Source organism: Dendropsophus ebraccatus, chromosome 5 (assembly GCF_027789765.1).
Source record: "Dendropsophus ebraccatus isolate aDenEbr1 chromosome 5, aDenEbr1.pat, whole genome shotgun sequence".
Lineage (NCBI taxonomy): Eukaryota > Metazoa > Chordata > Amphibia > Anura > Hylidae > Dendropsophus > Dendropsophus ebraccatus.
In genome coordinates, this window is record NC_091458.1 from 76533909 (window position 1) to 76560066 (window position 26158).

Consider the following 26158-nt stretch of genomic DNA (forward strand, 5'->3'; position numbering starts at 1 on the left):
AAAAACTGCACCCCTCATAGTATTCAGAGTAATATTTCAAGTTTATTAACCCTGTGTTTCACAGAAATTTAAGCAAGTCGGAGGGGAAATGTAAAATGTTAATTTTTTGGGGGCAGATACTCTATTTTAATAATTTTTTTCCTCTGACACAGTTAATCCTAACTGAGAAATACCACTCACTATTTATTCCCCTTCCAATGTTTCCCTTCCAATTCCCTTATTCCAATGTTTCTAGAAATCCCCCAAATCTGGCCACAGTGCATCACCTTACTCAACCACAGGCCTCAGACATGACAGAGACCTGATAAATTTTGGGGCCTTTTTTTTTTTTTTAGCCATTATACCATGTCACAGAGGCCTTGTGCTGCCAAAATATTTGTGTAAGACAAGTTGACGTTTCCATTGGTACCATTCTGAGGGACATGTGGCACCTTAAACATTTTTTATTAATTTTTTTATGAGGTGGTATGAATAAAAAAAACACAAACGACGTACAAAAAAAAAAATTGTGAAAAAACAGCTGCGATAACTATACGTCACATATGACATGTTATTGTTATTCATCAGGTTAGTACGATTACAGCGATATCCATTTTATACAGCTTTTGTTATAGTTTATGGCATTTATACTATAAAAACTGTTTGTGTCTTGCATATTGTAAGAGCAGTAATATATGTGTTTTTTCGCCAATGGAGTTACGTGAGGGCTTTTTTTTTTTTTTTGCGGCATATGCTGAAGTTTTTAGTGGTTCTACTTTTGGGTACATGTGAGGTTTTGATAGCTTTTATCTATATTTTTAGGGGGTGGGGTTAACTAAAAATTGTCATTTTGATTATTTTTATTTTTTTTATTTTTTAGCGGAGTTAGTCGGGCAGGATAATTAATGTAATGGGATTATAGACGGGGTCATTATGGATTGGGCGATACTAAATATATGTGTCTCATTTAAAGGGGATAATTTATAAAGGGGGATGGGTAATGTGTATATTTATTTATTTTTTATTTATTTAATTTATTAATTTATTTTATTTATTTGTGTATTTTTTTATTTATGTATGTATTTAGGTGTGTGTTTTAACTTTTTTATGTGTCTCTATAATACATTACCGCACATGATCAGTGCTGTAAAGTATTATAAAATGAATGAGCTGTCAGAACTCTGACAGCTCATTCATACGATCAGGTCCCTGCCTTAGTTCGGGGGCCTGATCGTCATATACAATAGCAACCCAGACGCATTAAGCAGCGTCTGGGTTGCTTTGGAAACCCCCCCGGGAGCCGTGTGAACGCTCACATGGCGTTGGGGAATGAAGAAGGGAACGGATTGCCATCCTATGGGGTTAACTGCCTGGGGGGGAGCACGGGTCCCCTCCAGACAGGGGCAGGGGGAGGAGGCTGTGTGACACAGCCTCCTCCCGCTGCCCGATCAGTGTTAGGGACAGCGAGGGGAGGCAGGGAAAGGAACTACTTGCTTTACATAAAGTTTCCCAAATGTCATTTTGCGGTAAAGGGTTAAAGGGGTATATGAACATTTTTCTTTTCCTTACAATTTAGCTTTCTGTCCATGCTAATGTAGAGGAAAGAAGGTTTCCTTTTTTCTACAGTTACACAGAGGTTATATTGTGTTTAAAGAGTATTGTTGAGAGCCTGTGATAGTGGCGTAATACTTCGACTTGGGCGTGTTAGATGAACCTGCTGTCCCAGCTGCATTCCAGATGTGTTTGCATTCACTTCAAATTCAACCACTTAGAGGTCATCAAGAAACAAGCATTTTTCTCCCACTGACTAATGGGGATTGATATTCAATTGAATAGTCAAATATTGTGGTCTATTTGAATCGAATTTCGAGCTTTCAAATATATTTTACTGCTTGCTCATCTTTAGTGACAGAAGATACATAAAAAAATTAACATGATATATATCACCAAGGTTAATTATTTTTTGATTTATTTATCTTGCTATTTTTTATGTATCTTCTGTCACTTCTTGTTTTGTGTTTGTGTAGTATTTTGAATCTCATTGTATTCTACTGTCATAACAATTAGTGCTAGAAGAGGTCTTTATATATTTTTGCATGTGTGTGTTCTGGGTACCATGCTTGCTATACAAGGTCCCCTTTATGCTTTTGCAGCTTTGGGCTCTGTTCACACGTTATAAGAGACCAGCTGTTCACTGAACGGCCAGTCTCAGAAAAGAAAAGATCCCGGGGTTATCTATTCACTGACATGTCAGTTTCTTGTGGCAACGCTAGGGATCCTGGCCAGAGTGTTTATCATGTGTATACACTCTGGCCGGGATTCCCTCATCCCTTAGCACAAAATAAATGCCGTACTAATAACGGCCGTTGAAACAATGGCTTTGATTAGTACAGAAGCTAAAATTATTATGTTAATTTGTTTTCCCTAAGACCCATTGGCATCACAACATATGGGGTAAATTCGCCCCTGCGAGCCCCTGGGACGAAGGAATATTTAATGAAAGAATAACAATAAAATTTTAATCCCCTCCTCCATGAGGTATAAATAGGCTCCACCTCCCCCTAGACCTCAGTCTAATTATAAAGAAACATAAAACACAGGGAGGGAGTCTTGTGATGCCAATGGGTCTTAGGGAAAACAAATTAACATAATAATTTTAGCTTCCCTTACGTCCCATTGGCATCACAACATATGGGGAATTAGCAAGCATTATCCCCAATGGGCGGGTTATTTATTACGTCCGCATTAAGACCAGATCTTGCAAAGGTTGTTCTTGACAAGAAAGAAGTATCCAGCCTGAAATATCTCACAAAGGTAGTCAAAGACGACAAGGTAGCTGCCTGGCATATGTCCTCAAGTGGCACAGCGGCACGCTCTGCCCAAGTGGAAGCCACAGCTCTAGTAGAGTGAGCCCTGGTAAATTCTGGTGGATCCAGATCAGCAGAGGAGTAACATAAGGCAATGGAGTCACAGATCCATCTGAATATTGAAGGTTTTGAAGCCTTTCTCCCCTTGTTCTTTCCTGCGAAAGGGATAAAGAAATTCTCGTCTTTACGAAAATCACCTACTCTATGTACATAGATCTTGATAGCTCTGGATACGTCCAATAAAGAAAGATCCAAGTCTTCTTTAGATGATCCAGTAGGAGAAAATACAGGCAATACTATTGGCTGGTTGATGTTGGCAAATGAAGCCACCATAGGCAGGAATCCTGGAAGGAACCCAAGGATAACCTTGTCTTGGGAAAAAAATCACGTATGGAGGTGCGGAGTCAAGGGCTTGAAGTTCTCCAACTCTCTTAGCAGAGGTAATGGCTAGTAAAAGAGAAACTTTCAATGTTAACTTGAAGTCTACTTCCTCCCAAGGCTTAAAGGGAGGAAGACACATGCGTCTCAACACAAATGATAAGTCCCATGGGTCTACCTGCTTTACCAGGTTAGGCCTAGTCTAGCCTTAACAAAATTCTTTACCTCCAAGATCTGAAAGAAACCTGAGTTTAGGTGTGCAGAGAGGGCTGCTATCTGCACCTTGATGGAACTAGGTTTTAATCCTTTATAGAAGCCTTTCTGTAAAAACTCCAATGACTGTGGAGTAGAAGGTTTAAGTCCATCAATACTCCTGCTTGCACACCAATCTTGAAAATCTTCCAAATACGTGCATAAGATTTATTTGTAGTGCTACTACGAGCGTGAGAAAGGGTATACTATACCTTCTCAGAAAAACTAGAGTCTAATACGGTCCTCTCAGTCTCCAAGCTGTCAAGCTGAGGCTGGAAAGATTCCTGCACAGATGTTGACCCTGAAATATTAGATCCGGATGCAGAGGTAATCTCCAAAATTCCCCTCTGCTCATATTCATGGGCAGGGTGAACCATGACCCCTTCGGCCAGAAGGGAGTTATTATTATTACTAACGACTGATCTAGACTGATCTTCGGCAAACTCTGGGAATCATGGCTATGGGAGGAAAGATATACGCCAGCTGGTATGTCCATGGTATTGTCATTGAGTCCACTCTACCTTCCAAATTTTCCTGGACCTTGGCCAGCCATCTTCTTAGGCTTCTAGAAACCTCAAAGAAGAAATGGAGACTGCCCCTTGGGCTGCCGCTGCCGTATATGATCTCTTGAGGGCTACCTCCACCCTTCTATCCATCGGATCCTTAAGATTGGATCCGTCCTCCGTAGGCAGCACAGTACATTTCGACAGTTTGGCTATGGCCGGGTCCACCTTTGGAGGCTCAATCCAGTCCTTACATTGTTCTTCCTTGGGAACATATAAGGTCTTAAACCTCTTGCTCAAACCCGGAGCCTTTTCCGGTTCCTTCCATTTTGCCTGTAACATAGACAATGAAGTCTTACCCACAGAAAAAGCCCTAGGCTTTTTTGAGGAGGACCAATCCTATCCTCTTCTATTTCCTCAGGGTGTATTTCAGCTTGCACAGCCTAGCAGAGCTTGTGAATTCTATCAGCTGTGAAATACCCCCTGAATAATTCTTTCTCATCTTCAGAAGTAGAAGAGGTTTCAGAAGAAGATGATGACTTAACTTCATCAATCACAGTAAAACTGAAAATGACCATAATCCTACAGCCATAAAGTAATATACTCACAGGCTGGGAGTAGAGAGAGAAATACTCCATTTGGTCTTTAACTTAGGACACGGGCGGCGATTCTCATTAGCCGCTAAAGTCTTTTGCACATAGTCCTTGACCCATACAACTACATGCTGAACATCAGGCTCCTCATAGGTTTTGGTCTGCATGAAGGACAGCGTACTTAGGCATTATAAATATTTTTAGGCATTCATAAATATTTTTATGAAAGAAAGGATGAATCTTATCTGGAAAAAATGATCCTCCTACGGTATCCATAGCCGTCAGGTAGTGGAGTCTCACACTCGGCACATGAAGTGCTTCCTTAGAAGGTCTTTTGCCAGCAGCAGGACTGGTCTCCATTTCAGACATCTGCAAATAATCAATGTATTACAATACATATAAACCACTAGCCTGGCTAGAGTGATATCGGAAAGAGACACTAGGTGGCAGCAACACTTACTTTTAAGTATATAGAAGAGAGATCACAGCACTTTGCACTCAGATGTTTTCTATTAGATCCAAATGAGCCACAGAAAATCCTTCCAGAGGAAGACAGCCAGACCTAGAGGTAGCAACAGCTTACCTTCTGCCTTGAACACACAGCTAATCCGGCATGCAGAGAGCGCATGCCGCTGCCGGCCCCCGGAAGTGACATGGCGCCGACGCCGCAGTGCTGAGACGCACGCAGCGCTGATGCATTCCACAGTCGAACGCGACTGGAAGAAAAGCCATCGGCTCGGGTGACACGCAGAGTGCGTTCCAAGACGCACTAGGTAAGAAAAACTTAAAAGCTAAGACCTGCAGAAGCAAATATCAGGATACTACCTGGACACCGGCTCCAGCGGCATCCCAGCAATCATTACCTGGAGAGAAAACCTGAATGCAACAGGTTAACAAAGCATAAAAACGGAGGAGGGACAAAGTCCCCTAGGGCTAACAGCAACGAAGTAAAAAAAGACTGAGGTCTAGGGGGAGGTGGAGCCTATTTATACCTCATGGAGGAGGGGATTAAAATTTAATTGTTATTTTTTCATTAAATATTCCTTCGTCCCAGGGGCTCGCATGGGCGAATTTACCCCATATGTTGTGATGCCAATGGGACGTAAGGGAACTTACGTTGTGTAAACATAGCCCTATGGTGCGTTCACACCTACAGGATCTGCAGCTGATTTTCTGCAGCAGATTTCATTTAAATAACTGAACACAGCATCAAATCTGCTGCAGATCTGCTGCAGATCCTGTAGGTGTGAACGCACCATTAGGGTGCGTTCACACCTACAGGATCTGCAGCAGATCTGCAGCAGATTTGATGCTGTGTTCAGTTATTTAAATGAAATCTGCTGCAGAAAATCAGCTGCAGATCCTGTAGGTGTGAACGCACCATTAAAGTGTTTTTATTATGTGTGTCTTTCTCTTGTAGTCTTTTGTACCATAAAGATTTATAATTTTTCACTTTAAGGAATAGATATAGTTATTTATTTTTTTCTTGCAAAGTGCCACCCATCTAATAAATTACATGCCTTGCTTTCCTATTTGGGATTTGGGAATATTCATGTCATTAGGGTTGAGCACTCAGTTACTTTGGTAGTGTCTTGTCCTTTACATTGTTGCATTTAATACTTATATACGAAATGCACTTTTTTTTGTTTTGTGACAACACTGAAAGATTACTAGTGTTGAAAAGGACTTTGGAAGTTTTTAGCTAGTCTCCTGTCTATTAAAACTAAACCCCACATTACCTCTGTCACTTCTTTAGCAGCTTTTCCTGTCAGCTAACAGAGCACATGTGAATCAGGCGACCTAGGTCTATGTACATCCAGGTCACTTGTCACTTGTAGACAGAGACAGCGCCATGTTTATTGTCTAATTTAAGCCCCAAACATGCAGAGAGATGACTTGCTATTTTACTTGAGTAGTAATACTTAAGCAAATAGTATATCTGAATAAGTATACTCACTCATGTATACACTTGGCATCTTCCAAGTTCACACATGCGCCCCTGATGCCAAGGGCTGTGCACTTCCTGCTTTCTTGCAGGCGACCTAACCCAGACCAGCAGCACACCTGCATTGAGTGTCCCAACTGAAAAAAATGACTCCATATGCTCAGTACACATGAACTAATTCATGAACTGAAGCTTCAGCATGGAGAAAAATGCAGTCCTCCTCTCCCAATACCAGCAGGATGAACAGGCGCAGCCACTCCCAACAGATGAAGTATAAAAAACTACTTTATTAAAATAATAAAAACAAGTAAAAAAGGCTCAGCATTACGCATTTCTAGACCGGACTGGTCTCTTCATCAGATGCTTGGTTAATGCAGCAAGGCTACTTCTCACTGCAATAACCAGCTATTGACATCAGCTGCATATGCGTGAACTTGGAAGATAGAATGTGCACACAGGAGGCCAGGTAGCAATGAGTATTCACCGAGAAGAGGGAGGAGGATGCAGTGGTGAGGTGTGCAACAAGATACACTGGGCCACAACTCCTCTTTGACTCTGTACTCTTACAGTTAATAAGCCGAGATTGCAAGGAATTGTCACCACGGAGGGCTTACACAAATGTTTCAAGATCTTTAGGACGCTGTCAGTTTAGCATGCTGTAAGCATCTTGGGTCAGGTCCAGTGCTGACAGATTCCCTTTAACCCCTTAATGACACAGGGCGTATATTTACGCCCAGGGCCGGCCTTAGGGATGTGCGAGCAGTGCGGCCGCACAGGGCGCTGTGCACTCCCAGCATAAAGAGGGCGCCACCTGTGTCCCCCTGAGCCCATAAATCCGGCCCTGCCTCTGCACAGCAGCCTTGCTGAGAGATAGCAAGGAAGAAGCCCTTCTCCCCTGTACATGTGACTGCAGCCTGGCCCCATCCCCCGCCCCCCACAGCGTCTCCCGGCTCACAGATGCCCATAACCCTGCCCCCTCCTGACGGAGACACCAGCAGTGTGATCCTCCGCTTTACCTCCTCATGGGCAGAGACATCCTCCACTGATCCTTCTGTGTGACTGTGAGTATATATACCTATCTATCTATGTCTGTGTGTTAGTGGAGTTTGTGTGTGCTCTGTGTGTTAGGGCTCTGTGTGATAGGAAAGCAACTCCCAGCATGCTCTGTGTGGTAGGACAACAACTCCCAGCATGCTCTGTGTGGTAGGACAGCAACTCCCAGCATGCTCCTGTGTGGCTGTGTGTGGTAGGACAACAACTCCCAGCATGCTCCTGTGTGGCTGTGTGTGGAATACAACAACTCCCAGCATGCTCCTATGTGGCTGTGTGTGGAAAACAACAACTCCCAACATTCTTCTGTGTGGATGTGTGTGGACAACAACTCCCAGCATGCTCCTGTGCGGCTGTGTGTGGATAACAATAACAACTCCCAGCATGCTCCTGTGTAGTGCGTATGTGTATATGTGACTGTATGTGTGTCTGTGTTTGCAGGATATATATACAGTACTGTGTGTCTATATGTCTCTTTGTAAACAGTATATACACTGTGGGAGAGATTTATCAAACATGGTGTAAAGTGAAAGTGAAACTGGCTCAGTTGCCCCTAGCAACCAAAGAGTCTGTGAGGAATGAAAGGTGGAATCTGATTGGTTGCTAGGGGCAACTGAGCCACATTCACTTTACACCATGTTTGGGGAGGGGGGCACCAAAAGAATATTCTGCACAGGGCGCCATCTACCCTAAGGCCGGCCCTGTTTACGCCCTGGGGTCGCCTTGGGGACTTCAGAGGAAGGCTGCGCTGTGACCCCGCTCTGAACCGCCGCGGTCCCGGGTGCGGCATGTAGCCCGGGGCAGCGGCTATTAGCGGGCACGGTAGGATCGCCGTGTCCGCTAATCAGCATTTTAAATGAAGCTGTCAGAAGTTGACAGCTGCATTTAAAATTCTTGCTGTCAACTTCACTGGTGTCTAGTGGGGTGGATCGCCCCCCGGGACGTTGTCCAGGAGGAGCGATTCGCACATACGTTACCTCCGGGGGTCTGCGCCATAATGGCGCTGATCCCAGCTCGGCACTATCTCATTGATCTATGCTGTATTACTATACAGCATAGATCTCAATTAGGGATCAGTGTGCATATACTAGAAGTCTAAGGCTGGTATAAGGCTGGGTTCACACTACGTATATTTCAGTCAGTATTGTGGTCCTCATATTGCAACCCAAACCAGGAGTGGATTAAAAACACAGAAAGGATCTGTTCACACAATGCTGAAATTGAGTGGATGGCTGCCATTTAATGGCAAATATTTGCTGTTATTTTAAAACAACGGCTGTTATATTGAAATAATGGCAGTGATTTACTGTTATATGGCAGCCATCCACTCAATTTTAACATTGTGTGGACAGAGCCTTTCTGTGTTTTTAATCCACTCCTGGTTTTGGTTGCAATACTGACTGAAATATACTGACTGAAATATACATATACTGACTGAAATATACGTAGTGTGAAAGCAGCCTCATAGGGGCTGCCATCTTGCCTGAACTGTTTCAAACAGCATTTAGTGACACATTTTACTGCAAACCTCATGGACATAGATGGCAATAGACTGTCTGTCCCCTTGAGATGAATAGTAATGAGCGAAAATCCCGATGATAGATTTGGATTCCGAACACAAAAAAATCGGGATTGGTTCATGTTCAACGAACATTAACAAACAAATAACGAACATATAGCAGAAGCCTGCGCCTAGGTCTATGCACATGCATACAGATTATCTGGTGTGAAGTGTAAATTACGTTGTTGCATATGTTCTGGTCTGGTCTATGTGTACAGATTATGAAACGCAAAGAGTAAATCACGCAGTTGAGTACGTTTTGGTCTATGTACATGCGTACAGATTATCAAGTGCAAAGTGTAAATTACGTACTTGAGTACGTTTTTGGTCTATGCACATGCAAAGAGATTATCAGGTGCAAAGCGTAAATTACACAGTTGCTTACGCTTTGGTCTAGAGTTACGCACATGTGTACAGATTATCAGGTTCGGGCTAGGTTCACACTATGTCACTGTGCGGCTGTATTTTTTTATGCGGCTGTAAATGTGCGGATGAAATTTCGGCCGTGGGAAAAAATAGACATGCGGCTCAAAACATACGGTCATTTACTTTGAAATCTGGTTCAACTAAAAATAACAAATAAAATCTTAAGTGATGCAAACACCTCTGGATGCATCTGGGAAAGCAGGGAACACAGTTTACATGAATTGCTATTACCGGGGTTTGCGATCCTCTGCAGTATGCCGATGTCTCTCATGGTTAATCTATTAAAATAATAAAACACATTTTCGTTGTAATAAAGTGCCTTTCGTTGTTCAATAATTAAATTTAAACTAATCCATCATTTTGCAATTAAATGTACTGTTAAAATAAATAGATATATAAATAAATGTATATTTATATATATATATATATATATATTTATTTTTTGACAGTATATTTAATTGCACAATGATGGATTCGTTAGAATTAAATTATTGACCAACGAAACTGAATTTATTTCAACGAAATTGTGTTTTATTAATTAAATATTAATTAGTACAGGAAGCTCCATAAGCCGTTAATTCATATGCCGGCAATAGAGCTTTTTGTACTAATCATCACTTTACTTTAATGAAAACATCAAATGTTTCTTCTAATTATGTTATCACAATAGCATTATTAGAAGAAACATTTAGAATTATATGTGCGCTCAGCTGATTGGCTGATCGGCTCAGCGCACATATAATGAGCCGGTCCGCAGCACAGTGACTTCATTGTGCTGCGGACCAGCGAAGAGGACACATCGGGGTGAGTATAGAGCTCTCCCCACCCCCTCCCCAGCACTGCACCCCTCCCAGCAAGGAAGGGGGGGTCAGTTAACCCCTTCCTTGCTGGGATGGGTGCAGTCTGACATCAGTCTGGCCCCCAAGGGGTTAAGGGGGATGCAATACATCCTCCCTTAACCCCTTGGGGGCCAGACTGTAAGCAGCGATCTGTAAAGATGCTGCATACTGTAAGGAGCACAACACCGCTCACAATGATGGGTGTTGTGCTCCTGTTTGTCTGTTTTTTGTGTGTTTCTCCCTTTTTGTTTTTCAGATATCGGTATCCTGTGGATTACGTCGGATTCCGTGGACTACGTCGATGACCAGCGTTTTTTTAATGTTTTTTTTTAATAAAATGGTCAATGAGGGGTGTGGGGGTGTTTTTATTTGAATAATTTTTTTTTTTAACTTGTGTCTTGTCTTTATTTCTTTACTTTATAGACTTAGTAGTGGAAGCCGTCTAATAGACGGAATCCATTACTAAGTTGGGGCCTAGTGTTAGCCGGTATAAAATGGCTAACACTAACCCCCTATTATTACCCCAGTACCCAATGCCACCAGGGGTACTGGGAAGAGCCGGGTGCCAGTGGTCCCGGAGCGTCAAAATTGGCGCTCCTGGACCGGGCGGCAGCAGGCTGGTAAGATTTAGGCTGGGGAGGTCCTAAAACAATGGCTCTTCCCACCCTGGTGTTACCAGGCTGCTGTCGTTTGGTTTTTAACCCGGCTGGTTATAAAAATAGGGGGGACCCTATGCGTTTTTTTTAAAATAAATAAATAATTAAAAAAAAACGCATAGGGTCCCCCCTATTTTTATAACCAGCCGGGTTAAAAACCAAACGACAGCAGCCTGGTAACACCAGGGTGGGAAGAGCCATTGTTTTAGGCCCTCCCCAGCCTAAATCTTACCAGCCTGCTGCCGCCCGGTCCAGGAGCGCCAATTTTGACGCTCCGGGACCACTGGCACCCGGCTCTTCCCAGTACCCCTGGTGGCATTGGGTACTGGGGTAATAATAGGGGGTTAGTGTTAGCCATTTTATACCGGCTAACACTAGGCCCCAACTTAGTAATGGATTCCGTCTATTAGATGGCTTCCACTACTAAGTCTATAAAGTAAAGAAATAAAGACAAGACACAAGTTAAAAAAAAAAAATTATTCAAATAAAAACACCCCCACACCCTTCATTTACCATTTTATAAAAAAAAAAAACACTAAAAAAACACTGGTCATCGACGTAGTCCACGGAATCCGACGTAATCCACAGGATACCGATATCTGAAAAACAAAAAGGGAGAAACACACAAAAAACAGACAAACAGGAGCACAACACCCATCATTGTGAGCGGTGTTGTGCTCCTTACAGTATGCAGCATCTTTACAGATCGCTGCTTACAGTCTGGCCCCCAAGGGGTTAAGGGAGGATGTACTGCATCCCCCTTAACCCCTTGGGGGCCAGACTGATGTCAGACTGCACCCATCCCAGCAAGGAAGGGGTTAACTGACCCCCCCTTCCTTGCTGGGAGGGGTGCAGTGCTGGGGAGGGGGTGGGGAGAGCTCTATACTCACCCCGATGTGTCCTCTTCGCTGGTCCGCAGCACAATGAAGTCACTGTGCTGCGGACCGGCTCATTATATGTGCGCTGAGCCGATCAGCCAATCAGCTGAGCGCACATATAATTCTAAATGTTTCTTCTAATAATGCTATTGTGATAACATAATTAGAAGAAACATTTGATGTTTTCATTAAAGTAAAGTGATGATTAGTACAGAATGCTCTATTGCCGGCATATGAATTAACGGCTTATGGAGCTTCCTGTACTAATTAATATTTAATTAATAAAACACATTTTCGTTGAAATAAATTCAGTTTCGTTGGTCAATAATTTAATTCTAACGAATCCATCATTGTGCAATTAAATATACTGTCAAAAAATAAATATATATATAAATATACATTTATTTAAATATCTATTTATTTTAACAGTGTATTTAATTGCACAATGATGGATTCGTTAGAATTAAATTATTGACCAACGAAAGGGACTTTATTACAAAGAGAATGTGTTTTATTAATTTAATATATTAACTATTAGAGGCATCGGCATTCGGCATCATTGCCGGCTATTTTTGAAGTACTCCGTACGGACCGCCTGTCAATCCTCGGCCGCATGTCCAGCCGCAAACAATGGTCTTGTTCATTTTTTACGGGTCCGTTTACGATCGGGCCGTAGATTCATACATAGTGTGCACTGTGCAGCCGTATATCCTATACTTTCCAGCGTACGCATGAACCACCAAAAATACCGCTGCACAATTACAGCCGCAAATACAGCCGCACAGTTACATAGTCTGAACCTGGCCTCAAAGCGTAACCTGCACAGTTGCGTACATTGCAACATCGCATGTTCGAATATGTTGGAAAATTATCGCTATTATAACCATTCCGATCATCAAACAAATTGTTTGCGATCGAAGAAAGTGAACAATTAGCGCCATGTTCGTACGAACATACTGTACGAACATTTACGAAAGCGTACTCTGTGTACTTTAAATAGGTAATAACCACAGACAGAAAAGGAAGTCTCAGACTAGTTTTAGCCCCAGTAGTGAGAATGAAAACTGCTAAATTTCAGGATCATATAAACCCTTAATGATGGAGCCAATTTTCATTTTTGCGTTTTCTTTTTTTTAACCCTCGTGTTTAAAAGGCAATAGCACTTGTAATGTTCCCACACAGAGCCATTATTTTTTGTGCCACTAAATTTACTTTGCAATGCTATACTTAATTTTTGCATAAAATACGCTGCAAGACCAGAAAAAAATTATATGCACGGTGAAATTGAAAAAAAAAAATCTTTTTACTTTCCGACACTTCGTTTTTACGCCATTCGTCTGTTACGATAAAATGGTATTGGTTAAAACGATATGTAACTTGCATAACTTTTATATTATTTGATGGCTTGAAAAAGAAAAAAAAAACTTTTACAGAAAATAAATGTTCCTTAAAATTGCTCTATGACCATCCTTATAACGTTTATCCTTTGGCCTATGGGGCTGTGTAAGGTGTCATTTTTGTGCCATGATCTGTACTTTCTATTGGTACCTTAATTGCGTATATGCGACTTTTTGATCGTTTTTTATTACAATTTTTTCCGGATTTGATGCGACCAAAAATGCACACTTTTGCACTTTGGTGGGTTTTTACGCTTACGCCGTTTACCATTCGAGATCAGGAATTAGATAATTTAATAGTTCGGGCGATTATGCATGCAGCGATACCAAAAATGTTTATTTATTTATTTTAGTTTATAAAATGAAAAAAGGGGGGTAAATTAGACTTTTATTAGAATAGAGGATTTTTAGTAATAAAACACTTATAGGGTACAAACACACACAACGTATACACAGCTTATTTACTGCTGCGATACACAGCAGATATGCAGCAGATTAGATCTAAATAACTGAACACAGCATCAAATCTGAACCACCAAGTCTGCTGCAGATCTGCTGCCTATCTGCTGCGTATACGGTGTGTGTGTTTGTACCCTTACAATAATTAGAAGTCCCCCTGGGGGACTTTTAATATAACTACACTGATCTCTCATAGAGATCAATGTAGTATGCTTTATACAGCACCGATCAATGAGATCGGTGCTCTATTGGTCTGGTCTGCTGCAGGCCATTTCAATAGAATACCAAGCTGGGATCAGAGTAATTCTGACGCTGAGGCCTGGGGCGGTAAGATAAAGGGATCCCCCCTCCACAATCGCTAATAGCCCCGGTCCTGGGCTGCAGTAAGCAGTTGGGATTACATCAGTTCAGAGCGAGGTCATGACGCAGCCCCGCTCTGAACTCCCCTAATGACGAGATGGCATAAATGTTTGTCAACCATCATTAAGGGGTTAATAATATAGATAGAAAAAAATAAAACATTTTTAAGAAATCTCAAAAAATACTTTGAAAATATGTACATATGTATGCAACATAAAAACATTATTTAAACAATAAGTCATTTTGTCATGACACATTCCCTTTAAGGTCTTTTAGTTAGGAAAGATGTTATAAACTATTTGGAAAGGGTAGTAAACATTAAGCTGACAGAGTCTCCTAGGCAATACTTACTTGGGATTTGTCAGATGTACAGTGCTCTTTAACAAGAAAATCAATGTTGCATAGGGCTTTCTTTGCACCCAGGAATTATATTCTACAATGGTGGTTATCCCCTCATGAGCCAGCTGTGGGGGATTGGAAAGGGGAAATAAACAAGGTTATTGTTGTTGATCAATTAAATGCAAGAAAAAAGGGGTGACTGTGTGAATTTAAGAAATTATGGGGAGGGTAGCCTAGTATGTTGGCTACTATCGAGAGAGAGAGAGAGAGAGAGAGAGAGAGAGAGAGAGAGAGAGAGGGGGGGGACAGGTACTTTTAAGAGATGTTGAGAGTATAACAAGTGAGTATTTAACTATGGTGGGGGGAGCGGAGGTGGAGATTCAGATTTTTTTGGGGGGAGGGTGTAAGAAATATAAAAGGAAAAAAAATGTTTTTGATGTCTTTTTATGGATTGAGAGGTCTGAGGAAATACAATTGTATGCTGTGGTGTTGACCTGGAGGCAACCTACGACTTTTGCTAGATAAGGGCTAATCAGAGGGGAGGGATAAATTATTGATGGACTTAGATTTAGTTGGGGAGAGGGGAATTCAACCCACCTATAGGTCCTGAACTTTATGCTACACTGTCTCACTATATTTGGGGGGGGGGGGGGGGGGGGGGGGGACATCAACAGTATACAGCTCGCTGATAGTTGGCTGGAGCTCAGGGTGAGACTCCTGCTGTCCCAAAACAACATCTTGTGCAACTTAATATAAATATGTTTTAGGAGGAAGCAGACATATGTATTATGTCTGTGATCGACTTGTAGTGCCACTAATGTGTTGGGGATTTAACATCAGGTCTTGGACTTCCATTATATATTGATCTCATGTATGTCCGAGGTGAATCTGGGACAAAATGAGTTTAAGCCCACGGTGAAACCATTACGTCCTATTGTGATCATCTTATTCAAGTGGGACATGTGTGGTAGAGAATATTAGTCTAGTTGGTGGGTAGCCATCGATGGCGGGATATTGAACTTTTTTGCTGACAGCTCACTTGTGCCATCCATACACTTTGACCCAAAGTTAAATTTTTCAAGGGGAAAATGATACAGAGATTATAAGAGAGAGATACTTAGACACTTAAAAATTAATTAAAAAAATAAGGTATTTTACTTGTTGGTATGACTCAATCAATTCATGGAAAGACAGACCATGCAACCTATGTGCCTTTGTGGGTCTCGAAGAGTTCTTCTTCTACCTCACAGAATACCACAACAGGTAGCTGAGGTTGTCCCATCGGCAGAGGTCCTGGTGGTTGCTGGCAGCTCAATAGCACTCTGGTGAACTCAATACCTGGGAAAGAAATATATGTAGTTCAGCTTAGCTGCCTTTACACACAGGCTCAGTAACTGTCCATTTGTACTAAAAACACTAATTTAGACTTATTTTTGTTATATTTTACACCTTGTGGGCTTATAGGAGGCTTTAGTATAGTTCTTCTAACCAGGAATGTTGTGTAGCTCTTTAGCAACTATTGATGTCTTCCTCTCATAAAGTCTAAATGTACACATTCTGTTCCACCTCTTCTGTTTGATCAGATTTCTGCAATCTCCTTCCACAGATCCAAGTAATACTAAAACGCCCATTAAGTACAATACAGCTACACCAGTAAACAGTGTGCAGCATGGTGGCCTGGTAAAGACCTTTAGCTGCAATGAAAAACAATCAGAGAGCGCCAATCAGAGCACTGACAGAAATGTGTCATGAATAATATTGATCACAGGACTTAAGGGGTCAAAGTTTTAACATCAGTGTGATCATATGTAATTGTATCACTTCTTATGTAATACATTTATTTACATGTTTTGAATGCAGATTCCAATATGTAGGCTGCACTACATGTTCTTTAATGGTGTATAGTCAATATTTTTTCCCCAATAGTCTATGCCAGTAATAGTTCTGATGTGTCCAAGTTTAATTTTATTTTTTTATTTTTTATTGTGCTATAGAGAGTAACATAAATTTTTACACTTATTTTAACCCATGGCACTGCAGTGCATCCAAATTGGAATAAAGGACAGGTATATTTTCAAATGTAGTGTTTTTGGTAAATGAGTACTGCCAAAAACAAGCTGAAATACAGAAGAAATACAATTTTAAACATACTCTAAAGGAAAGAATTAATATTTATGTCATACTTTGTCCTTGTTTTCTTGAAAAAGAAAAAAAAAAGACATATCAAAAATGTAGCGGTATTATTTGTGTGATTACCTTAAGAATCTCCTCTAATGAAGGATAAAAATTTGCATATAGATGATTATACCTAATTGTGCACTATCACGCCTAACATTACTTGTCTTCAAACAAAACCTGAACATGAAATGCAATTTCTAAAAGCACTATTTCAAAATGTATTACATTTTTTAGGTTCCTAAAGGGATTTGTATTAAAGGGCAAATGAACTAAAGTGACATGCTATTAGTGTTCATTTGCCTGTGATTAGAAATTATGTCTGTTTGGAATAGTAAAAGATTTTATCAAATGTGAATGCTAATTGTGGGCAATATTTATTTATTTATTTATTTTTTTATCTCATTTTCTCCTTGACTGTAAAAACAGCAGGCCACCAACAGTAGGTGTCATACAAAGATTTCTGCAAAGACAAAAGAAGTTGATATGATTTTCCATCTTATAATAAAGAGGACTTGGCAGATATCTATTTAGCTGTCTATCAATATAAACACAATCAAGGTCGTCAACACAAACACAAAAAGGTAACCTTAATTAAGATAGATCCCTACACTAGACAGATTAATCTTTTTTAGATCTAGGCCTAGGCTAAATTTACTTGGGCAGATGGGTGGAGTACACAACCAAAAGTAGGCAGCCGGTCCACCATATGTAAATGTGGTGTATAACTTAATTTTAGTGTTATGTCTGTCTGGAATAGTATAAAATTTAATCCAATGTAAATGCAAATTGTGGACATTATTTTTTCCTTATTTACTTCTTGACTGTACAAACAGAAGGGTATGAAGACAGGAGATGTCACACAACACTTTCTGCAAAGACAAATGGCTGTTGATTATTGGTAATTGCCCCTTTGGTCATTAATAGAGATGAGCAAGCATGCTGAGCAGCCTTTCAAAAAGCTTTAAGGCTATGAAATTACATAATGCATTTCTATAGCCTTGATAAAGTGTACCTGTCATACTCGGACCATCAGGATCAGAGGCAAGATCCTCTACTAATCTCAATGGTGGGAGTTACATGGATATGGAGACGCAATCAGATGATATCGTCTGACTGCATCTATGTATGCATGGAGACCCGACCTTCAAGATTAGCCAAGGATCTCTCCAGTGTTCCCAACGGTCCGATTGTGACAGGTATACTTTAAAGCGTTATTGTATCCAGCAAACAACCCTGCACCGCTGGTATTCTTTGTTTGATGAAAGTAGGTCCTTCCCTGCCATGTCTTTAAAAGTGTGCCCAGTGTATTGGATAGGTTAAAAAATTATTGTTTAATCTTCAGCACCTCTCCTTTCTTCCTCCCCACCCTCCTTGTCATTAAGAACGCCCCTGGGATTGCTTGTCTAAACAGATGTGCGCCTCATTGACTCAGCTGTTGCAGATAAAAGATTATTTTTTACCCTAACCAAGGAACTAGGAACATTTTAAAAGACACGAATGGGAAGGACACCAGCCGAGTCAAGGAGGCATAGCACTGTTTAGACAAGCGATGAATAGGAGGAATCCCGGGAGCATTTTTAATGACTAGGAGGGTGGGGAGGAAGAAGGGAGAGGCGTTGCAGGCTGAGGGCATGGACACTCTTGGCTTCTGCAGATTAAAAGATATATATATTTTTTTTTATCTAACCAAGGCACTGGACACATTTTAAAAGACATGGCAGGAAAGAACCTACTTTAATCAAATAGAAGGTACCAGTTTGGCAGTAGGGTGTTTGATACAGTATTGCTTAAAACAACATGGGGGAATTGGGAAAGTATACTTACCAGAGCAGACTTCTATCTGTCCTCACTATCACAGCTCAGCCAATCAGCGGCTGTGGCAGGCTTGCAGCCGCAAATTGGCAGAGCGGACTTCACTCAGCCAATCAGCGGCTGCAACAGTTTCTTGCCTCAACCACTGATTGGCTGAGTTTAAATAGTGAATACAGATAGAAGACCGGAATGGTGATGTAAAGAAAGTTGGGTAGACAAGACAAAGGAGCAGACATGAACTGTGAACCCTAGGCTGGTTCCCACCGCCTGTCCCTACCTATACATCATGGTTTTCCCTAGGCAGCAGTGGGTAACTAGACAGCCCTCCCTTGCCTAGACAGGTGTAACACATAACATGACAGATGAACAAATACAATAAATAGTCAATGGTCACAACAGCAAGGCAACAGAAGTACATAATCAACAAGTAAAACATACTTAAAGATAATGAAGAATTGTCAGGGCAGGTAGATAACAAGGATAGTAAGTATGTAAAGCAGAAGTTCAAAGATACAAGGCAAACAGAGACATAAAATGCTTAGCAGGAGAAGAACTCTATAGCCAGCAAGGAGTTTTTTTTAAGTATTTTCAGTAATATTACAAAATGTGGCACTGAGAGCAGATATTTCACAATTTACCAATAGCTGTAGTTGAGGAGATTAACCATACAGACATAACAAAAATGTACAATGTCATAACATTAGTAGCACTATGAACCAGGATCATAGAAATAATTGTGTGTGTGTGTGTGGGGGGGGGGGGGGCGTGAGTGGGAGAGGGGAAACAGGGTAAAAAGAAAAAAATAATATGCAACATGTGTGTCTTATACTGGCAAAGATCAAATTAAAGTGAAGTAGACAACTTGGTTCATGTATCCTGAGGCTCCACTAAAGCCTTAGTGGTATAGAGTCACCAGACATGCGCAATTATCCTCAGAATTGCAGCAATTGCAATTGCAGTGGATTTCCATATTTGTATAATTATTGTACGGACAGTGATTAACAAGAAGAAGCATGGAGGGGATTGTGACAATTTGCAAATGGGCCCCAGTGTAGCTGATAAGAGTATATGAGGGATAGAGTTTTGTAGGTTATGCCCAGTTATGTTATTTATTATTTTTATTACTTCTTCCCAGAAAGTCTGCAGGAGAAAACAAGCCCACCACCACCACATTGTTCCCTTTACGCTATCGCACCTCTAGCATGTATCCAAATTAGATAAAATACTAAAATTGATGCCGCTTTAGAGTAACATGATATCACCTTATAGAGATGTTCAAAAGAAAGTAAAGGTCTTTGCAACCGAAAACGTTAGCATGTATTGATGCTATCGAAATACATATGGGAGGAGTAGTTGATGGGAAAAGGTTAGCTGTGGTACCTTTGGACAGCCATATGATTACAGTCGGGTCAATTTCGGCTAAATGGGACTCCAAAAGAGCCTATTATTTAGAATTGTGATTCCTGAAGCAATCTAATACTCTTGTGTAGTGTAGTGGCTCTATGGTAGGCTTTAAAGTCAGGGAGGGCTAGGCCTCCTTTAAGCTTTTGTTTAATCATGATGGTATGTTCTAGTCTAGGGCATTTAGTAGGCCAAATTGGGAGAAAAGAGACTGTAGATTTTCAAGATAAGTCGTGGTGAGGACATCTGGAACTGTCTGGAAGAGATGGAGGAGTGAAAGTGGGAAAACATGGAAGAACATTCATTTTTAAAACGTTTATCCTTTTTATCCAAGATAAGTCTCTCCTATCCCACCTTGCCAAGTCTTGCTTAATGGTTCTTACCAGAGGAAATACATTTTCTGAGACACTCTGGGGATGTTTTTATAAGAGGCTAGGGGTCTGGTCCAGAAAGGGATTGGGCCAGCCTCCTGATCTCCAACCACAGACACCTGATAACATTGCACACTGACTGGCAGGAAGACTGAACTGCCACTATCTTTTAAGCAGCAGGACTTCATTTTGCAGTTACTGTACTTGAACTAGCGCTAACCTTAAATTATTTCATGATTGATGAAAACATATATTTGCAGAAAAGGGGTGTGGCCATGGGGGCCAATTATGCACCAACCTATACTAACATTGTTATGGCCTGCTAAGAGGCGACATCAATCTTTGTAGCGCTCCACTTCCAACGAAGTCTTCTTTATATAGACGGGTAACATGTCTGACCTGGTACATTTTGTTAACCATCTTAATAACATTCACAGGACTATCAAGTTCAGCATTAGAGATGAGCAAACTTCGAGCATCCTCGAGTCCATCCGAATGTTCGGCATTTGATTAGCAGTGGCTGCTGAAGTTGGATAGAGCTCTAAAGTTTTATGAAATTCATGGATACAGCCAATGACTATATCCATGTTTTCCACATAGCCTTAGGGCTTTATCCAACTTCAGCAGCCACCGCTAATCAAATTCCGAACAATCGGGTTTAGATGGACTCGAGTATGCTCGAGGTTCGCTCATCTCTATTCAGCAAAAATTCTGACTACACACAAATGAGCTACCTGGATGTGACTGTGACTAAAGAGGGATGTTGACTAGTTTCTAACATCCATACAAAGCCAACTGACTGTAACAATAAATTACAGTATACTAGTTGTCACCCAAGATGGATGTTTAAATCTTTGCCCCGGAGTCAAATGCTCTGCGCTAAAAGAATTTTTGACAAAGCTGAGGATTTAGAACTTACCTTAAACAAAACGACTTGGGATTTTCATGAGAGTGTATACCAACAATGACTGCTGAATGAGTGTCAAGCAAAGGTCCTTCAATGGCATAGGACCTAGTTATTAGAGGACAAAAGGACAATCACAATAAATCTCTCAGGTGGGTCAGGGGTACCCATCTATTCACAATTTACCTACCTCACCCTTAAAATATAACTTTTAGTAAGTGACTAATAAAAGCAGCATAGAAGTTTAAAAGCACAATGTCAGGTGAGTAGTATTAATCACTGATCCTAAACTGTCCTGTAGAATACCCAGGCTGCAGCACTGGGAATTTTTTTATTCTGGCAATGGTTTACATACCCATTAGTCTTTGCCCCGTCTTATTCTGATCAGCGGCTGAGCAGGGACACTGCTTCAGTAGCTTATTGGCTAAAATGACGCTGGAGCATCATCATCTCAGCCAATCAGCGGCTGCAGCAGTGTCTTGGCTGCAGCTGCTGATTTCCAGGCTCAATTGTTGAAGAGGCAGAGCCTGGCACACTTGTATCTCAGTGTGCCAGGCTCTGCTGAAGACCAAAGACGTCGGTGTGAGTATCAATAGGGCCCCCTTTCTCCCCCCCAGCACTGCACCCATCCCAGCAAGAAAGGGTGACAATTAACCCCCTTCCTTGCTGGGATGGGTAAATAGTGACATCAATTTGCCCCCCATGGGGTTAAGTGAGGATAGCATACATCCTCACTTAACCCCCTGGGGGCCACATTGTTCAGTTGGCACGCAAAGGATTAAGTGTGGATGCCAGGCATCCATACTTAACTCCTGGTGTGGCAGGCTGTAATTATTCAGGCTTAGTAGTAGAAGCTGTCTGATAGACGACATCCATTACTAAGTTGGGGCCTAGTGTTAGCTGGTATAAAATGGCTAACACTAACCCCTCAGTATTACCCCAGTACCCACAGCACCAGGGATACTGGGAAGATCCGGGTACCAGTAGTCCCGGAGCATCAAATTTGTCAAAAAGAAAAGCACAACACAATAGAAAAAAGCCTTTTATTAAAAAAAGACCACCAACACACCCCTTTTTGACCATTTTATTTTTTATAAAATCCAATGCTGGTCATTAACATAGTTCAAACCGAAGTCAGTATGCACTTGTAGGTTAATTACAGCCCCCACACTACCAGACTCCACCAGTCCAGATTCAACATACAATATAAAAAGTAAATTTGAAGGAAAAAAGAGGTTCAACTCTCACCAGTCTGCTGACATCTTCGGGTGATTAGACCCACTGTGCACTGTACTTGCAGTGCAGCAAATACTCACTTAGTCGAGTAGACTTATAAGTTCTTTTATTGTAACTTTGGATGTAGCATACAAAACATAGTTTGCTCACAGCTGATGTGAACTTAGCATAGGGGACTCTCAGGCACGTCCTCTTCGAGGACGTTTCGGAGGCACAAGACTCCTCCTTCCTCATGTGCAAGGACGTAGAGAGCTGGATGAGATTATAAGGATACAGCATTAACTCTTTTTTTCATGAAAATGTCTCGCTACTGTGGTTTCACCGAAATGTTTGCTCTCTTCCTTTGCTCCACATTCTTTTTTAGTACTAAATTTATGAATAGCAGACTTGTGTTCATTAAGACACAATCTAATCAGGCGGCTAGTCTGACCAAGTCCACATGAACACTTCAGAAAATAAATGACATTTTTGTCATTGCATGTGAAGAAACCCTTCACTGGATATAGGGTACCTTTTCGAGGATGATTAATGCAGTCACCTTTGATAATGGCTCTGAAATGCTGACAGTACATCCGAATGTCCCTTTGCGTCTACTGGCTAGAAATGTCTGTTTAGATACTCTCTTTTTAGCAATGTCTCCTCTGATCAATTTTTGGCTATAGATTTGTTCTTCCTGTAACATAAAATGGGATTTTCACAAAAAATATTAGCGGATTTTGGGTCACTTCTTAGTAGTTTCCAATGTCTCAATACGCTCCTTTTGACAATTTCCGCATGTTTATCGTACTTTGTATTGTATAATAGCCTGTCTTTCTTTTTGTCTTACTTTTACGTTTCTTCCTAACTTCTTCTCTCTTCATGTAGCCAATTTCATTCTCCATATTTTCTACGTCCCTTCTGCTATACCCTCTTTTGATGAACTTTTGTTTGATCTTATTAGCATTCTTCTTATATTCATTGTCAGTACTAGCTATTCTCCTGGCCCTCATAAATTGAGATTTGGGCAAGCTTCTAAATACATGGGGGGCATGATGACTATTCCTATGTAATAAATTGTTTTAATCAGTAGGTTTAGAAAACATAGTGGTCACAAAACCACTATAATGTTTTCTAACTTCTACATCTAAACAGTGGATATGATTACAATCATATTCTAATGTAAATTTAATAGAATCATGACATGCATTCAATGTATCGATGAAGGCCAGCAGAGATGTTTCATCAGACGTCCAGAGCAGGCACACGTTATCCACATAGCGAATCCACGTGGATGACGTGGGCATGCTTGGGACAACAAATCTCTCTTCAAATGAATGCATAAAAATGTTAGCTAGGCTTGGGGCTACGGAAGAACCCAAAGAAACTCCATGAGTCTGTAAATAGTACTCATCGTCAAATCTAAAGTAATATTTACTAAGGATGAGATCTAATAATCCTGTAAGAAAGTTAATCATATTATTACTTAATTTGCTATTTTTATTCAGTTGTTCTCTAATGTATAGCATGCCTTCGTCCTGCGGTATGTTAGTATAAAGACTCTGCACATCGAATGTACAGAGATAAGGGACATGTTTACTCTCCTTTTGCTCAGTGACATCCAAAAAATGCCCAGTATCCATAAGACATCTGTCTAACTTTTTGACAATATCTTGTAGAAAAGAATCCACATTGTGTCCGGTTCCATTGTGTCCCGGAACCGGACACAATGGTTCGTCGGGGGGGGGGGGGGGATGCTGCAGTCCTTGTGTATCTTAGGGAGGAGATAGAGGATAGGAACACGCGGAGTCTCCACATGTAAAGCGTCAGCTGTCTTTTGTTGAATGACACCTCTATCTAGGCCCTCTTGCAAGAAAGCATCAACTTCTCTTTTAAATTGTATCATAGGATCACAAGGTAATCTGTGATACGTCTTTTCACCGGCCAATTGGCCTAGTGCTTCATTGACATTAAAATCAAACAATTAAAGACTGTTGATGAATGTCAGAAAACCCATCATCAATTAAATAAGTCAGTGGATAAGTTACGTAACATCATTCTACAAGGGAAAATTTCTAAATTCGAACGTGATACATGTGACTACTTGCCTAATCGAGTGTACATGTGGGATGAAGAGCGCAGACAAGTAAGACGTGAAAGACAGCTAAGGAGTTATAAGCTGGGTGAGTCCACTGATTACTCATCTGAGATATCAGTGAAATCTAGAGGCAAATATAAACCTAAGAAAAAGTCGATCCGTTTTTTTTTTTAGGAAAAAAAACATCGGGAGAAGAGACTTCGGAAGGATCAAAGGAGGGGACACAATCAGACAATCGGACAAAAAAGCATAACAGACAAAGGAAAAGAAAAGCGCATTACAAAAGAGAGAAAGAAAAAATAGACACCAAGGCTGTAAAATTTAGACTGGTGCAAACTGCCCACAGCAACCAATCACAGCTCAGCTTTCCTTTCAGCACTGCCTAAAGCTGAGCTGTGATTGGTTGCTGTTGGTAGTTTTCACCAGTCTAAATTTTACACCCTTTGATAAATCTCCCCCCCAAATAGACGTTTTGTCTGTGCCCACTGATAACAATCTAGTTGTGAACCTATCGGATCGGACACTCAATGAAGATGAGATCAAAGTGTTAAATAGAGGATTGGGCTTTGTCAAAACTAAAGATATTTGATTTGATTTCCAAGTGGACTTTTATAAGTTCTGTAGACAGCTGAGACTAAAGATTTTTTGATGTTCGAGATGCTCTAGATATAGTACCTAATGCGCTCTACAAAAATAGTTCTTATGACCCTGACGTACAGAACAAGTCTTTATCTGTTTGAACGCATGATGTTGCAGGATGTGCATGAGGCATGGCAACATGCCAGTTCGAGTCATGCTAATTTAACCAAGGAAGATCTTGTTGCATTAAATACCCTACAGAAAGGGGGGCGTGCCCGGAAGGAGATGTGAGCAGACGCAGGTGCTAGGAGCTCCGCTCGGCACTGGCTCATTACGGCTGTACGGCTGCAATTTTAGGACCTAACACACCTGAAATGTCCATTAGGGGTCCTAGTAATCTGGTGATCAAAAACACCCAGTCGGAAAGCCCGTTGGTCAACTCCCTGGACACATATCTGCGCCCGACGTTCCCCCAGACGGGATCCAAGATAGCGCCCGTGCCATTTGGAGGTACGCGCCGAGCCTCTGATCCAGGCTCTCCCTCGCAAGAGCCGCAGCAGCTCCCTCAGGTGAGATCCCCGGGTCCCGACCTTCCCCGCACACCCTCTCGGGGACTCAAACTTGCAGCTGCAGTAGCAGGGGGCATTGACCTGAGCCTGGCGGCTTACCCCTTTGAACCGTCAAGAAGGGTGGCCGGGGAAGGAAACGCCGCACACCCTGTGGCCCCAGAGAATGCCGCAACCTCCCAGACAATAGGCACGGCGTTAGGGGGGCTGAAGACACCCGAGATGGAGGGTGTCCCCCACAACCTCTACCGCAACGCCACACTAATCAGAGCAACCCCATGGCTGAAGCGACACTATCAGGCCCTCATGGCTCAGAGACTCCCAAAATTGCCGCTCAGTGTTTCCCTCAGCCCCTCAGAGCTGCAGCATCTGATGATGGAGGAGAGTGGTGGTCCACACTGTTCACATGTTCAGACAAAGATGACCCCACTACTGTAGTGGACGCTCCCTGGTCTCACCTTCTACATAATTTGCCAACAAAAAAGGACTTTCGCTTCCTTATTGCAGAAATGAGAGACACATTTAAAGCAGAAATAGCGACCATCCACCAGGATT